Consider the following 15,857-nt stretch of genomic DNA (forward strand, 5'->3'; position numbering starts at 1 on the left):
AACGAATGTTGAAGAGGCCCCCCTGCAAGGAACACAGAGCGGCCCCCACTCCGGATTTAATCCAGAGCTCTCAGGCCTCAGTATGATACAACACCCGTCTACTCTAAAAGCAATGACTGGTGGGATGTGGGATGACGGCACACCAATCCTCCCCCTGCTCTGAGAGCAGTCCTGCCCCACAAAGACGGGACAAAACAGGAAAGAATAAAATGATAATAACCTCAAGATGCAAAACAATTGCAGTTCAACCCTCAGTGGCATAGCTAGAGCTTCTGGCGCCCAGGGCTATCCCCCAGAGTGCTGCCCATGGCAGGTAGCAGGGTGGGGTGCGGGGGAAAAAGGACGGCGAGCAGTGGGGTGGATTGGCAGTATTTAAGTTATAAGGCCACTCTCTACTCCACCTCGATTCCAACTGCAGGTGAAAGCAAAGGTCGGAGCAGAGGTGCAGCGCGCCCAACACTAACCTCGCATCCCAATGCAAGGTGTCAGAGAGATTTACATAACATACAGAATGACAATAAATCACGCAAGTGTGTAAATCAGTGTACAAGATGTGTTGCATGAGTCAGTGTGGGTTAAAAGGTGTAGCAGTCACATATCCTACATAGCTCACTGAGGGCCCGATGTAGGTAATTTCGATTTACCTACTCTCAAATACCAAATCATACCGATTCGGTATTTAAGAGTAGGTAAATATGAAGTAGGCAGATGTAGGTAGATTTTCTTTTTAAATTACCGAATCTGTATGATTCGGTATTTACCGATTCGGTAAATACCGAATCAGTATTTGCCATTGATTCCTATGGGCCTTGAAGCCCATAGGAATCAATGGCAAATACCGATTCGGTAATTACCAAATCGGTAAATACCGAATCCTGCCAGGGGGAACGGGGTGTCACTTTGACACCCTGTAGCACCCCAATGTCAGGCTTGTGTGCCATGTGGCACACATACATGCCCTAAGGGCATGTCTGTGTGTCACATGGCATAGGTGTACATGCACAGATGTGCATGTACACCTGAATTCGTTATTTACCATGCAATAGTATTACATGGTAAATAACGAATTCTGAGGGGCCTGTGGCACTGTTTAAAGCGGCACCTACATCTGCATTTACAGATTCGGTATTTTTACAGAGTCTGTATTTACCAATTGGGTAATTTTACCGATTCGGTAAATACAGATTCGGTAAAAATACCGAAACTGTAAATACATGCCCCCTACATTGGAAAAGGCATTTACCGGTCGGTAACGGCCAAATTCGGCCGTTACCGACCGGTAAATACCTACCTACATCGGGCCCTGACTGCTATATGAAAAGGCTTGGTATTTAAGAACTGCAAATAACAAAAGGATCTGTATTCAAAGCAGTAACCCACTTACCTAGCTACATAAAAAAAAACTTCTGCCTTCTGCATATTACATGATGTGCTTTGCAGGCACATTAACCTTTTATACTACTTTGAGTCAGATATGGGACTACACAAACAGAAATCTCTCCAAGAAATATTTTAACCTCCAGGGTTATCTCACCAACTATTATTCCATGATATTTACTGGGCACCTGTTGGAAAGTGGGTTATTGGTAGGGGCAAATGTAGGTCTGCCACTGGCAATAAGGCCACTAACACATGATAGAACCCAGCATAGGTCTTAGAAACTTATTCCCATGCTCAACCCTTGGTAACGTGGCTGCGAGCAGACAGGCATAACTTTAAAGACAGGTATGTAAAGAATTGAAAAACACAATTTCAGTAAATAATGAAGACACAACTCAAAATAAAAATCCCACACCAATTTATAAAAATAGGTAATATTGTTATCTTTTAAATGACACCAAGTCATTTCGTTTTCTCTGTCAGCGACACTCCTTTATAAATTGTTCTGAAGAATTTTCTCACCACTCTAGAGGGCCGCCTTCTTCAGCAAGCGGGGTACAGTTAGAACACCTCCCTGGAGTTCTGCTTGTGGGTCCCAAAGTATCCCACACACAGTCCAAGGTTCTGGAATCTCCAAGAGGGTCTTTGAAAGTGTGAAACTTCAATTACGCAATCCACTTGAACAAAAGCCTTACAAATCCACTGCTACTCCAAGCTTTGAATTCTTTGTGGGGCTGTCCAGGTGAGCTCTGTTAACATGTAACTTGCAGGGAGTACACTGAGTCCTCTTCCAAATCCATAATGGCTGATTTTCCATCAAGGAGGTAAGAGCGGGCTAAACACACCCCCTGGCATGGCTTACTTCCATGGACTCTCCCCTTATCATCTGCACATACCTTCCTTAAGCCTAGCCTTGACTCTGGGTCAAGAGTGTCAGATTGAAACTGAAACCCAGGCCTCCCCTCTGCCTTTGAAGAGGATGGTTTATGACTCCATCCCCTGGCCTGGCATTCCTATAGACCAGCAAACTGTCCTCCCAGTAGAGGGGTTCTTTATCACCTCTTCAAAGCAGCCTGGCTAATCCACTTAACTCTGACCAATCAGGGCAGGCCACTGAAAGCTGAATTTGGACTTACAAACAAGAAAGTCTTATAACTTCTTGTATGTACACTTTAGGAGAAATTTAACAATATCATATTGTTAGATTTACTACTACCATTCTGGGAAGTCTTTGAATGGTCCGGCTAGTCCTCTCCTATCAATATTTATTAATCAATAAATTCCTAACATGTTAACCTATGGGCCATGGGGTTTGCAATGGGGAAAATGGCTTGGGCCACTTTTTTAGCACCAGGGCTTAGAAACCATATTTTATAAGTATTTCCCTAATTGCTACAGGGCCCCCACCCCCTGTGCAACTAGGGGAGACTTCAGAGGTTCTGAATCTGCAGAACTATTGCAGTTTCTCCATACCCACTTCTTCTAGCATCATAGTCTAATTTGAGCAGCTCTTTAATACAATGTGGGGTGTGAAATGTAACATTTCACTTTACCGGCATATAAAAACTCATTTTATAAGGGCGTACCTTATATATAACTGACCCCCACCCCTGGGATACCTAGGGGTGACACTGGAGGTCCCTAATATGCAAAAACATGGTAGGATTTTAATTGTTAATGGACCCTTCCCCCAAAGTTGAGTTTGGGCACAATTTAAGGTTTAAAAGCTGTCCTGGCAACCAGTGCTGCTTTTAAACTGACCTCATGCTTCAGCACTGCACACATGCTGGTGCAGAGAATCTGCTGGCCTCTAAACTGCCATGCCAAGGATAATGGAGACTTCTAGGTAGTTTCAATCCCCTGCCATATTACATACTAGGGGCTTATGGGGTAGGTAATGCCAATAACAAGAGTACCCCACCATTCCATAGTGTACCCTAGTGTATGTTGGGTGTCTTAACTGTATTCTAATGTGTTCCTTTTAGCTTGGCACGGGCCCTGGGCCTGGTTAAACAGAGCCCAGGGTCAGTCAGAGTCAGTTACCACCAGTCAGCAAAAAGTTGGGATGTGCCCAGGGCACAGGGTAACTTTGCAACAGCACCTCTGCAGCAGATGTCTTAACCCTATAAAAATATTAGAAAACACAGACTTTGTAATCAATTAATCATAAAAGATCTACTAACATGCTTCTCTTAGTTGCCAATTTCTTTGTGGCAGGGTTTTACATTTTTTTTATAATTAGTTGAGATGCAGATTTTGCTTCGGGATTGCGCCACTTTTTTTTTTTTTAGCACAGCCCCAGAGCAAAATCTAATTTGTTAAATCTCATAATGTGCTTAAATGCACTCATGATATATCTAATAAAAACAAATGTGTGAGATCGTAAGATCTGATGTTAGTTCTTGTGCTGTCAGTCACTGTGATGCCATGTGTGATGTCATGCATTGTGACATCACTGACTGTGATGGCACACACCATGATGTCACTTGCATACTGACTAAGTAGGTTATTCCCCACTCATGTGCTGGAGCTTGAAGAAAGTCCACAGCTTCAAGGCATACCATTTTAGGAAGGAATAATTTTACTCAAAAACAAATCCTGTTTTTCCCCAAATTACCCCCCATTACTTTCAAGAGTAAAAAAAAATGCAATGTACCTGCTCACAGCGCAGGCAGTTTCATGCTCTCTCATCCACATGCCTTCCAAAGTCCTGCACTCCTCGTAAAAGAACTGTATAGCTTTCAGTGTTGCTGAAGTAACAGAGGTCAGTGACTAAACAGTCAAAACTGCGAGAACTGGGGAGGCATGGCAAGTAGCCACTGAGAATGGCCGCTGCCTAAGTAGGCTCCCTTTTCCCCACATGAATTTTTGCTTATCCTGTGCCATCCACAAGGTTAAAAGTCAGCAAAGCAAGACAATCCCGCACTCCCTACCTATGGGGTTGCAGCTGGCGGGCTATAAAGTCGTGGATTCCCTTTCTTGGAGATGCAGGAACTGCAGTAATGGTGGCCTTCCGGAGCTGAAACCTGGGGCCTAAAGATGGGGGCAAAGTGATGGGCCCGAAGTGCCCAGCGGGTGTTTGGGGGTTGCGTGGGTGGCCACGAGGACTCGACAGCCGCGGGGAGGAAGATCGGGGTGAGCCGCGAGTAACGCCGGGGCCAAGGAGGTGAGAGCTGAGGCGCAGGTGCTCTCAATTGAGGCCCCGGCTTGATGGCCTGGTGCTGCGGCCTGTCGTATCCATCGCAGGGGGACCGTTGTCGGGCGGAGTCGGAAGGATTGCGAGGCCTGTCCGTAAGCCCCGAGAGGCAGCAGTCAACGGTGGGGAGAGGAGCAATTCGTGGAGTGGTGAGGCACTGGAGAGGGGTGCTAGTTATATCCAGAGACCTGACGCAGGCGAGGCAGTGGGCCTCGCTACTTGAAGCCCCAGCTGGGAGGCCTGCTGGGCCCTCATTTCTTGATGGCGGCCCGCTAAATTGGAACGCTTTGAGGGTGCTGGGGCCCCACGCCACTCAGTACATTATACCCAGTATTTCTCACGGCCGGCTGCGCTGCTCGGGGCCATGCGCTCCTTTGCAGTGTGCCTTGTTTAAACACTGGAGGCTCAATTATGTTTCAAAGAAAAAACAAGACAACACTGGAGGCTGTGCTATAAATAGAAATTTGCTGCCGGTGAGATGATCTGGGGTGTGCTTTGGCGTCCTCCTGGAGGTGGTGACAGTGGCCTACATACACTGGAGTGGATGCCTTGGCCTCAAGAAGCGGTGGGCACGATCCATGCATTGGCAAATGAGAAGCCCTCATTGGAGCACTGTGAGTAATTTTGGCGTAGTCTGGAGTCGGGCTGGGTGATTGCTGGGACAGCTAGATTGCGACCTTTCCTGGGTCTCAGGAGGCCTCTGCTGAGAATATGCTGGGTGCCACTAGAAAATGATCAGTGTTGAGAGTGTCGACAGAAAGAGGAGACCTGGCAGTGTCTGAGATCCTTACTAGCATAGGATTAGGCCGTGACCGGGTTGCCCTCCTACTCTGCGGAAGTGGAGTTCCGAACCTTATAGTCATTGGCGGCTTCTGACCTTTTCAAGGTGGCATAAGAGTAGGACTTGGTTGCGCTGCCCGGGTGGGTGAGAATAACGCCATACCGGCTGACGGAGGCGATAGACACTTTTCAAAACCGCCCTGGGGTCTTGTCCAGCCCCGGGTATACATGGCGACAGGAGGAAAGGGTCCTAAGGCAAACGCCCAGAAACAACTAGCCAAATTTGCTTGGTCTAAGGCCGGAGACAAGGGAGAGCTGCAACAGATGGACAAGGAAGGAGGGCAGACCGCTCCTAAACAGGGAGCAGAGCCGACGCTACATGATGTTATGGTGGCGATTAATGGAGTGCGCACCTCACTTGATTCGATTACGGTGGAGGTCTCTCTCATCAGAGCGGACTTCAGAAAGATGGACGAAAAGGTGAAGGAGCTTAAGATAGTCACTTCCGCTTTGCAAACGGACACGTCGGAGTTCCAAACGCAGGTGGTCGAGCTGCAAAAGAAATAGGAGCGAATGGCACAGCAGCTGGACGATTATGAAGGCCGCACCCGTCACAATAATATACGTATTTTGGGAGTTCCGGAGTGGGCAGAGGGGCCTGCTGCAAACCTCTACGTGGAAGACCTAATCACCAAACACCTCAAACCTAAGATGCTGTCCAGCTATTTCTCGATTGAAAGAGCTCACAGGATGCTGGGAAGTAGACCCAAACCGGGAGCCCCCCCCCCCGATGCCCCTCATAGCCCGAGTCTTTAACTACTGGGACCACAACATTATCCTACAGACGGCGAGATCTGGTCCCCCTTTGAAAGTCGACAAGTACGAGGTACACTTTTTTCTGGACTTCACGGCCAAGGTACAGGTCCATCCAGCAATTTGAAGAGGCAGGTAATTCCTCTAAGAAACTTTATAAAATATTACAGGCCTTTGTAAAGCCGGCGGCGTGCGAAAGTCTGGATGAGTTTTCCCAGACTCTTTGTGATGACATCTCTTTGTTTTTTTAGAATAAAATAAATACGATCTATGATAAGATCATGAAAGCCTCCAGTCAAAGGAACAGCATCCCTGCTCCCTACAAATTATCCACATTCGGAAACCATTAATTTACTATCTTTCCACCAATCAATGACTCTGATTTTTCTATCCTTGTCAGTCATATAAAATCAGGGTCTCCGGATGATTTTCTGCCCGCCAAAATGATTGCTTCCCTGAGGACTTTGATTGGACCAGAGATCCAATCAGTATTAAATCTTTCTCTCAGTGAAGGGCGGGTACCTACGGAGTGGAAGAAAGCGGTGGTGAACCCTATTCGTAAGAACACGGTACATCCATGGACTGACCTTTCTAACCTCCGACCCATCTCCCTCCTGCCATACTTTAGCAAGATGACCGAGAAACATGTGAACACCCATCTGTCAAAATACATCGAGGCAGCGGGAGGTCTAGACTACTCTCAATCAGGGTTTAGGCCCAATCACAGCACCGAATCTGCCCTCCTCTCAGTGACCGATACCATCCGGATGGCACTGCATGGAGGGGGCTCGATGATTCCGGTGCTGTTAGATTTATCCGCTGCCTTTGACACGGTGTCACATGAGATTCTTATCGGCCGTCTGAGGGAGGTGGGTATAGGAGGTGTGGCTCTGTCCTGGTTGGAGAGTTTTCTCTCAGACCGCTCACAAGGAGTCAGATTGGGCTCCCTTCATTCCACCTTAAGGGAGCTCACCAAGGGAGTGCCACAAGGCTCATGTCTAAGCCCTACACTTTTTAATGTGTATGTGGCCCCCTTGGCTGACATTGTGAGAGAATATGGGTTCACCCCGGTGTCGTACGCTGACGACACCCAGCTTTTGTTCCCTTTTCAGTCCCTCACGCCCGCAATAAAAAAATCCTTTGCGGATGTTATGAGAGCGGTCTCAGACTGGATGGCTATAAATTGCCTCCAATGTAACGTAGGCAAAACAGAGGTGATGTTATTTGGGGAGGCCCTTCTTTTGTGGTCCCCAGAATGGTGGCCCCTAGACCTGTGGTATCACTTCCCTATCTCTGTTGCGAGAGGCTCCCTTTGCGCAGTGGACTCTCTCAGAGAGGTCTCTGAGACTCCAAGGCCTATATACTGGATCCTTCCCCAGAAAGGGGAGAGGGAGTGCTTTGGCAAGGGGTGCCATACCATACCTCAAGTGTGAGTGGCTCCCTTGGCGCAGTGGACTCACTCAGCGGGTTCGCTGAGACTCCAGAGTATAAATATTGGATCTTTCCCCAACAAGGGGAGAAGGAGTGCTTAGTCAAAGGGCACAAAGGACAGGGGGTAGGCAGAGTAGCAGGCAAGGGGAGAGAATTCGGGGGAGAGGGGATAGGAGCTAGGGACGAGACAATGAGGAGAGACGAAAAGAAGTCTGTGTAAAGACCGACTGGGTAGGTGACGACCAAGGAGGGAATCCACGGCCCATCTCCCCTATAGCTAAACTAAGTAGCTCCATCGGGCGTCAGACAAAAAAGGTCAGTCTCAATACATTAAGAGAGGAGGGAAGGAGAGACATGAATGGGGGGCGGATGCGGTAGGAGACAGTAGGAGAGACGAAAGGAAGTGCAACATGTGGTTTAACAATATATAGGAAAAGATCAAACAAGAAAACATTATATCAAACAGTCAGCAATACATTAGGGGAGGAGAGAGAGGAGCGAGAAAGTAGTGGGGGGGAGGGGAGGAGGGAAAGTGAGATTGGCTAGACCCAAAGGGTCAGAGCACTATACATGAGGATCAACAATGTATCAGATAAGATCAACAATTACACAATACATCAAGAATAATAGGCAATACATTAGGAGACGAGAGAAAGGAGAGAGAAAAGCATTGGAGGGGGGCAGGGGAGGTGGGAAAGGGAGGAAAGAGAGAAAAGACAACAAGGAGAGACAAGAGGAAGTCTGTCTAAAGACCGACTGGGTAGGTGACGACCAAGGAGGGAATCCACGGTCCATCTCCCCTATAGCTAAGCCATGTAGCTCCATCGGACATCAAACAAAGCCCAGTGACATCAAGGAGAATGTTAAGCCCGAAGTGCGGATGCAAACTATCGAGGGGTCACCAGCTGGAGAGTTCAGATGTGTGGTATCGCCGCCCTGTGGAATGAGGAGGCCAGTAGCAGAAACCCACTATTTGTGAAGGTCAAGAGTGAGGGGATGACTCCAGATAAGGCTGCACAGCAGGATCGTTTATTGCAGGAGCTGTGCCATGGTCCTCCCCACTGACACAACCCAGGAACTTCAGTGCAGTAATTCAGCTGTGGAAAGGCCACGAAAGTAAGCCCATCCCAGATCTTTTTGCATTACCGCTGGATCAGGTCTGCAGGATCGGACTCCCAGGACGGCATCTGCGCATCCACAAAATGGCTGCCTTGCAGCTTCCACCATGGTATTCCCAGCTGCTGCAGATATTGTAAGCCTGTGTTACCCAAGCAAGATAGGGTGCAGGATACCAAGTACCAGTACCAAGTCCAAAACAGACAGTAAAAAACCTTGTTGTGCGTCTAGATCAGGCACTATCGCTTAAAGAACATGCCAATCAAGTTGCTGGATCATGTTTCCATACCATCGGACTTTTGCGATGTGTCTTTCCATTCCTGCCTGACTGTCACAGAAAAACCTTGATCCAGACCCTGGTGGTCAGCAGGCTGGACTACTGTAATGGCCTGCTCATCTCAGCCAACGAGGAACAACTTAACAGATTGCAAGTGGTCCAAAATACCGCTTCGAGACTGGTTCTTAATGCCCTGCCCAGGACTTCCTCACGCCCCCTTCTGGACAAACTCCACTGGTTGCCTGTCCGGCAGCGTGTCAAATATAAAATCTGCTGTACCATACACAAATGTCTTTTTGGGTCTGGTCCTAAATATTTAATTGATAAATTTATTCCCTACAGCCCTGGACGCTCCCTGCATTCAAGTAATCAGCAGCTGCTTCAGGTCCCTAGAACTAGGAGGGTTAGGCAGGGAGGCCGAGCCATCTCTTATAAAGGCCCCATTCTCTGGAATTCACTGCCACTCACCCTAAAACAAAACTCTAATTTCCAAACCTTTAGGAAGTCTCTTAAAACCTACCTATATTCGACTTCCTAACTAATGGCAGCCTCCTAAATTCATGACCCAGTCTAACATCTGTAGTAAAGCGCTAGCGCGGAGATACCCCTTTGGGGGTCGAATCCTGCGCTATATAAGAATATAAATAAATAAACGTCGTAGCTTTCAAGCAGTGAAAAGAGAACTTCGCGACCGGGAAGTGAAGTATGCATTGCTATTCCTGGCGAAACTAAGAGTGGAGTCAGAAGGGAAAGCACTTTTTTTGAGTCACCGGAGGCAGTATGGGACTGGATGGAGGGTTGGAGCAAGGCTGGGAGCGAGCGACGAAATCGTGCGGGCAGATCAGGCCAGCAAGGGAGCGGCCGTACGGAAGGGCCTGGGATGGACACGGCGGACAGGGGAGACCCGGCAAGGGAGCAGGCATAAGATCATTTTTGTGGGTGCCAGAAGGAATTGGAGCCCTGCTGGCAGAGCAACTATGGTTGGGTAGGGTCTGGGTTCCGGATATGACCTCGTGCAAGATGCTGATGGTGGGCGCTGTTGATTTGGCACAGTAACGCAGACTTCATTGGTAAGATCCACCCAAGACTTACGTGATCACATATTGTGGATGGCAAAACTCATAATTTGTGATATGTGTATGCGGGGAGAGGACTGACCGACCCCGTGCATTTTCAGCATTTTCGGGAGGGAGAGAGGCACTCTGCCATGTTTGGGAGTGGGTAGTTTTAGATCCACGGGCAGGGGGACAGGGAGGGGGGTGGAGGAGGGGAGGAGTATTTTTGTGACAAGTTGAATTGTGAATGTATTATTTTGCTTTGTGATGATCTTCATGTTGGCTTTGGAAGGGACAGACACACCTATAGAAGGGTTGCTCTCGTCCACATGGTGAGCCATGACGTAGTTACCTTATTTTTGACCTGTCATGCAGTAGCTATTATCATGCTGTGGAATGGGGTTTGACAGGGAATTATTGCTCTCTGTCCTGTCTTGGAATGTTAATGGAATGGGCGATAAAATAAAGAGGGGTATTGTCCAACAGTACCTGAAGAGACAATCCCCAGACCTTGTGCTGTTACAGGAGACCCACCTGGTGGGAAATGAAAGCAAAGCCCTCAATAGATGGGGTGTATGGGGTGTATTCTCCTTCCACTACGTATACAGCAGAGGATTCCCGCCAGCTTCTGGTGGATAGCGACGTGCCAGCTCTCTCGGAACTAGATAAAGAAGTGCTAGAGGTGGTCTTGACTAATGAAGAAATTCAGAAAGCTATAGGCCACATTAAGTCTGGGAAAGCGATGGGACCAAATGGCACCCCCATTGAGTTCATCAAGGTCATGGCCTCTCAGGTTGTCCCGCACTTTCGGGCTATGTATGAGGAAAGCCACGAGAAGGAACATTTGCCAATAGATCAACGTATAGCAAGTATTGTTGTTATCCACAAGACTGGTAAACCAGTAGATGACTGTAGCTCCTACAGGCCTATTTCACTGATTAATGTGGAGGCAAAGATTTTGGCAAAGGTCCATGCCATGCGGCCTGGAACAGTGATTTCCTCCCTGGTGCAGTCTGGCTTTATGCAAGGAAGGAATACGGCTCTTAACATTCGCCGACTGCATAATGTAATGGGGCGCGCAGAGACTTCTTGATGGAAGACGAAATCATATTGTCCCTGGATGCCTCTATGGCGTTTGATTACATAGAGTAGCCATATTTATTTGAGGTTCTGGCTAGGGTCGGCCTGGGCCCTAAATTTATAGGTTGGGTGAAACTGTTGAATACCAACACACAGGGGCAGGTGAGGGTCAATAACTATACATCTCAGGCGTTCATACTGAGGAGGGGCACCAGACAGGGGTGTCCACTGTCCCCAATGCTGTTCTCCCTTATGCTTGAACCCCTGGCGGCCTGGATCCGTCGCAATGTGATGGTGAGGGGTCTGCGATGGACATTGGAATGTGAGGATAGAATAACCCTGTATGCCGACGATGTACTGCTATATCTTGCCTTCCCGTATAAGTCCATACACACTGTTTTGAACATTTTTACAAATTTTGGGAAGTACTCGGGATATGCAATCAACTGGGGTAAGTCTGTGCTGTTTGTGCTGCAAGGTCCGACTCCCCGACTCCTTAGGGACTGCCCGTTGGTGGTTGCTGAGGAAGTATTTAAATACCTTGGAGTCTTTATTACATCGGACCCGGCCCTCTTCTATAGTCGTAATTTAGCAGCCCCATTGACTAGACTGTGAGCGGGTGTAAAACACTGGAGGTCGCTGCCTCTGTCGTTGGTGGGCCAGGCTGCTTTTTTTTCAAATGTTGGCGCTCCCGCAATTTTTGTATATCCTCCAGAACAGCCCACATCGGATCCCAGAAACGTACTTTGTAGCGGTTGAAGGGGAGATACGGACACTGTTGTGGGATGAGGGGACCCCTGGAGTGGCATTTAAAAAATTAACCAAGGGGTGGTATGATGGGGGATAGCGTTGCCAGACCTCAGGCTGTATTACTGGGCCTCTCAGCTGGTGGCCGTGATTCAATGGATGTACACCCCACCGACCGACCCGGCGTACGCTTTAGATAGATATCAGAAATATCGCTCAGGATACTTAGGCGCCCTCTATTCCCGCACTAAGTAGCGAAGATATATTGGTCCCACACTGCACACAATACAAATCTGGCGGCTGGCAAACTCAAGACTGGGGTGGGCCAATGTTCTTACCAAGGTAACACCGCTGTGGTACACTCAGAAGCTGGGCATGCTGTGCTATCAACCAGGGTTTGATCGGTGGGACACAATAGGAATCTCAGTAGTGAGGGACTGTTAAAAAGGGTGCGATACTTAAATTCAAAGACCTCCAGAGGGTCTACCAGATGGCTCCAGGAGAGGTATTTAGGTACCTGCAAATACGGCATGCCTTACAGGCGGCTTTCCCGAGCTGCGAGGACATACCAGGCTCGTCGCCTCTGGAGGACCGCCTGCTTGATGGGCCACTACAATCTAAGGTCATATCCTTAACATACAAAAAACTTAGTAATAATCTTCCAGGCAGTTTAGGTAAGCTCAAGGAGCAGTGGGAGAGAGACCTGGGGCCAATTGCAGAAGAAGATTGGCGATTGGCCCTTATGTCACCCAGAGAGGCAGCCATTACGCTTAGGTTTAGACTGATACAACTCAGAATTTTACACAGGTCTTATATGACGGGGACAACTCTCGCAAAAATAGGTGCGAGACAGGATGACCTCTGTCTCCGGGGTTGCAGGCAGCTAGCTACCTTTTATCATACAATATGGGAGTGCCCCCGGGTACATAACATCTGGGAGAGAGCAACACATCATGTGCAGTCTGCACTGGGGAAGACGGTTGACATGACACCACAACTGGGCTTGCTGAACATATGGGCGGCACTGACCTGACGTAGATTGAACAGCAGCTGGTGACATTAGGGTACACAGTAGAAAAAAGAGAACTCGCAAGTGGATGTGGTGGAGTGACACCGCCTTCTGTATCGATATGGTTGAAGGAACTGGATGGATGTATGATTGCAGAGAAGGTGTTTATAACCAGGGGGTGCTCGAAGAAATGGGACAAAAAATGGATGAAGTGGAACGTTTATAGAGGGGATGTCTGTGTATTGCCCATGGTGGAGTTAGAACTGCGTAGAAATATGGATAGAGAAGTAGCATTTTGAAATATCTGCTTTATCAACCTCTGTGAAATGCACTATAGCTAATGCAACCGACTAATACTATTTATCAATACTGCATACAAGTTTGTCACAAAATTTCAGGAATAAAAATAAATTGTAAATAAAAAAAAACTGCGGGAACTACTCTCTTCTAACCTTGGAGGGGGGCTCGTTTGTTAAAGGTTGTTTGCCTAAAGGCTACCAAGATGGGTGTTGGGCGTGAGCAATAGGAGCTCTAGCAATAATTTAGACACGGGGTGGTGGTGGGCCTGAAGGTTCCACCGCGTGCTTTATGAATGACGCAGTGCGCTATAAGAAGGGGAAAAAGGATGTGTTTGGGTGCCACACAGGTCACCCATGCACGCACAAGGGGGGAAGAGTGTGAAGGGCCCCATGAAGGTAAGAGGGGGGTCGTTGTGAGTGGGTGAGTGGAGGCAGGCAAAGGTGGCTGGTGATGGTTTGAGAGAAGAAAAACACGTGAGAGATCAGGTCATCAGTAACACCGAATTAAGGACCGGACGTATCCGGTAGCGGTGATAGGACCTTTGGGCATTCACTGTGTGGGGAAACGCGATCCATTGACGCATATTAGATCCCTCTTTTTATGCATGGTTGCAGGTATACATGATGGACGCAACCAAATGGTTTGATGTAAACCTACCATGAGATTCTAATTTGGAACCCCAGCAGCCCTGAAGAAGTTGCCCGAAATTTTCCCTTGGCAACGAAACATGTTGGCGTAGATTAATTGATTATGGTTTGAAGGAAACCATTTTTAATCTGGGAAGCTACCAGCATCAAATAAAGTTAGTTATAGCTAAGTAGCTTCACCAAGTTTTAGTGGTGAGGATTTTCTGTTTATATCCTCAGGGGGTCCATTGGGTATACATGTTATTAGCATGTTATCACACTTAGGTCTTTAGTTTTTCTTGACTTCAGGGTTTTGAGTTTCTGTTAAATAATAAACACACACGTTTCCTTTTTTCAAACGGAAAGGTGGTAATCGATGATGATAAGTGGACTTGCTGACGAGTACCAGCCAGCAGTCCCCTTGGTGTTACGACCGTGAGGTGCCTCCTTTCCGCTCCACACTTTTTTCTTGCACATTGGGTGGATTATGATGGTATAAATATTTTAGAACTTGGATACAACACAGCTTAGGGACTTAGTTAGTCCGCGAGGGAGTTATAAAGCTTATAGTGACCCCTCTATTGCTGGATACACAGATTTGGGTGTGACGTTTGGTGATCAGGCCCATTGTTGATTTATAATACGTTGAGTGGGGGGGCGGCCTGGTCATTTCTTCCCCCTTTAGCTCCTATTGCTTGAATCATCTGTAACAGAGGCCAGGAAATCTATTACTGAAGGAGAGTGGCACAGCTCGAATTCAAGAAGATTACGATTTAGAAATGAGTTAGGGGTGTGGGGGTGCCGGGGTGGGGGAGGTTGAGAATAGGAGACGCTATAATGGTGTTTACAGGCCACTGTTTAGGATGGCTGCAATGGAGCGTGGTCTAGGGTGGCGAGAAGAGATGAAATCGTGTCGGACTCGAGCGCGCCCGCGGCCTGGCTGCAGGTGTTCGGACTCGCTAAGGCCTGGCTCCACCCCGGCCCTGAGTCTGGGATGTATCGCTCTTTCTCACCCCCGTACTCCCCGGGAGCATCGCACATGGATCCCGGACCATGGGGGTGCTATGGGTTACTGCGAAACAGCCTCCAATAGACAGGTTGGTGGTGGTGCAGAGCTCAGGGTGTGTTTGTATATTACTTAAGGGTTCAAAAGTCAGCGATGCCCAGCTGCTGGCCCAAAGGTAAACACGAGGCAGCGGGCAGGGCTCAGGGCTGCCGTCCGCCTGCAGATCGGTCAGCCCCGGCTCGTCTCTCACCGGACTGTGACAGGGAGCAGCAGTCGGCGCTCCAGTCCCACCTCCAGCACGGATTTCATAGCTGCCAAGGTTTCAGATTGCTTATGTATGACATTTTCATATTTTCAATGTCATTATTTATGAGTGACATTCAACAACTATGAGTGACACTTTCTCGCCAGCAAAAATCAAGCAATGAAGATGAGAGAAACATATCTATCAGAAATTACAGCATTTCAGCAATGAAAGACTCTACAAAGATCTTAAAACTATTGCAAAGCACCAGAAATGGAAGGGCACTGTATGACGCGAAACACAGACTGCATAGCGGCCACGTTTTAAGAGTGCTGATGTGCGTCATTTTCAAGGTTTCAGGACACCTATGAATGACATTCAACTACTAAATGTATGACACTATGTTTCGAGCAAAATCAACAAATTAAGTCCATGGAAACAGATAAACGTTAAGAAGTTAGACTCATTTGAGCAAGGACAAGTTATGAAAAGAACTTGAAACTGCTGCAAAACACCTGATCCCACTGTAAAACGAGTATATACCCACAAACTACTCACATCTTCCATGATTTTACACTTGTAATCATTACTGCTTCTTGCAAAGCCGCAGACAAATTGCATTCGAGAGTGTAAAATTGCCAGATCATGTTTGACTATGGAACACCTTATCCCACTCAGTTCAGCAGCTCAACTCATTTTCTGATTGCAATCTGAACCTTATTGCGTGTTCTCTTCCTAAACACAAAGGGGCAGATGTATCAACATTCCGATTTGCGATTCCTAAATAGCGATTTTTA

This window comes from Lissotriton helveticus, chromosome 2_1, assembly GCF_964261635.1.
Source record: "Lissotriton helveticus chromosome 2_1, aLisHel1.1, whole genome shotgun sequence".
NCBI lineage: Eukaryota > Metazoa > Chordata > Amphibia > Caudata > Salamandridae > Lissotriton > Lissotriton helveticus.